At 61.6% G+C, this 2,500-nt stretch overlaps 1 pseudogene; it reads right to left on the bottom strand.

Annotated features, from left to right (window-relative positions):
* The window catches only part of LOC126139033 (large subunit ribosomal RNA), a 5,730-nt pseudogene that overhangs the window by 2,763 nt on the left and 467 nt on the right, over positions 1 to 2,500 (bottom strand).

The following is a 2,500-nucleotide window of genomic DNA, read 5'->3' as shown; positions in this document are numbered from 1 at the left end:
GGCACCGCCCAGAGGAGGAGAACTGCAGTCCCAAATAGCGGAAGGTCTCACCCACTCCCAATGCCGGCATGGTGGTGTCCCCGGCATTGAAGGTCATAGTTACTCCCGCCGTTTACCCGCGCTTGCTTGAATTTCTTCACGTTGACATTCAGAGCACTGGGCAGAAATCACATTGCGTCAACACCCGCTAGGGCCATCGCAATGCTTTGTTTTAATTAGACAGTCGGATTCCCCCAGTCCGTGCCAGTTCTGAGTTGATCGTTGAATGGCGGCCGAAGAGAATCCGCGCACCCGCGCGCCCCCGGAGGAGCACGCTAAGGCGGACGCGGCCTCGCAGCAAGGAAGATCCGTGGGAGGCCAAGGCACGGGACCGAGCTCGGATCCTGCGCGCAGGTTGAAGCACCGGGGCACGAACGCCGCGCAGGCGCGCGCATCCTGCACCACCGGCCAGCACGAGGCCAACCAACGGCGAGAGCAGACCACGCCCGCGCTAAACGCCCGCACTTACCGGCACCCCTACGGCACTCACCTCGCCCAGGCCCGGCACGTTAGCGCTGACCCACTTCCCGACCAAGCCCGACACGCCCCGATCCTCAGAGCCAATCCTTATCCCGAAGTTACGGATCCAATTTGCCGACTTCCCTTACCTACATTATTCTATCGACTAGAGGCTCTTCACCTTGGAGACCTGCTGCGGATATGGGTACGAACCGGCGCGACACCTCCACGTGGCCCTCTCCCGGATTTTCAAGGTCCGAGGGGAAGATCGGGACACCGCCGCAACTGCGGTGCTCTTCGCGTTCCAAACCCTATCTCCCTGCTAGAGGATTCCAGGGAACTCGAACGCTCATGCAGAAAAGAAAACTCTTCCCCGATCTCCCGACGGCGTCTCCGGGTCCTTTTGGGTTACCCCGACGAGCATCTCTAAAAGAGGGGCCCGACTTGTATCGGTTCCGCTGCCGGGTTCCGGAATAGGAACCGGATTCCCTTTCGCCCAACGGGGGCCAGCACAAAGTGCATCATGCTATGACGGCCCCCATCAACATCGGATTTCTCCTAGGGCTTAGGATCGACTGACTCGTGTGCAACGGCTGTTCACACGAAACCCTTCTCCGCGTCAGCCCTCCAGGGCCTCGCTGGAGTATTTGCTACTACCACCAAGTTCTGCACCGACGGCGGCTCCAGGCAGGCTCACGCCCAGACCCTTCTGCGCCCACCGCCGCGACCCTCCTACTCGTCAGGGCTTCGCGGCCGGCCGCAAGGACCGGCCATGACTGCCAGACTGACGGCCGAGTATAGGCACGACGCTTCAGCGCCATCCATTTTCAGGGCTAGTTGCTTCGGCAGGTGAGTTGTTACACACTCCTTAGCGGATTCCGACTTCCATGGCCACCGTCCTGCTGTCTTAAGCAACCAACGCCTTTCATGGTTTCCCATGAGCGTCGATTCGGGCGCCTTAACTCGGCGTTTGGTTCATCCCACAGCGCCAGTTCTGCTTACCAAAAGTGGCCCACTTGGCACTCCGATCCGAGTCGTTTGCTCGCGGCTTCAGCATATCAAGCAAGCCGGAGATCTCACCCATTTAAAGTTTGAGAATAGGTTGAGGTTGTTTCGGCCCCAAGGCCTCTAATCATTCGCTTTACCGGATGAGACTCGTACGAGCACCAGCTATCCTGAGGGAAACTTCGGAGGGAACCAGCTACTAGATGGTTCGATTAGTCTTTCGCCCCTATACCCAGCTCCGACGATCGATTTGCACGTCAGAATCGCTACGGACCTCCATCAGGGTTTCCCCTGACTTCGTCCTGGCCAGGCATAGTTCACCATCTTTCGGGTCCCAACGTGTACGCTCTAGGTGCGCCTCACCTCGCAATGAGGACGAGACGCCCCGGGAGTGCGGAGGCCGCCGCCCCGTGAAGGGCGGGGAAGCCCCATCCTCCCTCGGCCCGCGCAAGGCGAGACCTTCACTTTCATTACGCCTTTAGGTTTCGTACAGCCCAATGACTCGCGCACATGTTAGACTCCTTGGTCCGTGTTTCAAGACGGGTCGTGAAATTGTCCAAAGCTGAAGCGCCGCTGACGGGAGCGATTATTCCGCCCGAGAGCATCCCGAGCCAACAGCGGCGCGGGTCCGGGGCCGGGCCAGGTAGGTCCGTCATCCGGGAAGAACCGCGCGCGCTTGCCGGGAGCCCGAGCGCCCAAAGGGGCGAATCGACTCCTCCAGATATACCGCCGAGCAGCCAGCCAGGACACCGGGGCTCTGCCCAACAGACGCGAACCGAGGCCCGCGGAAGGACAGGCTGCGCACCCGGGCCGTAGGCCGGCACCCAGCGGGTCGCGACGTCCTACTAGGGGAGAAGTGCGGCCCACCGCACACCGGAACGGCCCCACCCCGCGGCGAGTGGAAAGGCAACCGGACACGACCCCGCCGCGGATTGCTCCGCGCGGGCGGCCGGCCCCATCTGCCGAGGGCGGGAGCCAGTGGCCGGATGGGCGTGAA

This window comes from Schistocerca cancellata, unplaced genomic scaffold (assembly GCF_023864275.1).
Source record: "Schistocerca cancellata isolate TAMUIC-IGC-003103 unplaced genomic scaffold, iqSchCanc2.1 HiC_scaffold_674, whole genome shotgun sequence".
Classification (NCBI taxonomy): Eukaryota; Metazoa; Arthropoda; class Insecta; order Orthoptera; family Acrididae; genus Schistocerca; species Schistocerca cancellata.
Note: the sequence above shows the minus strand (reverse complement) of the source record. Positions and strands in the feature narration are given on the sequence as shown.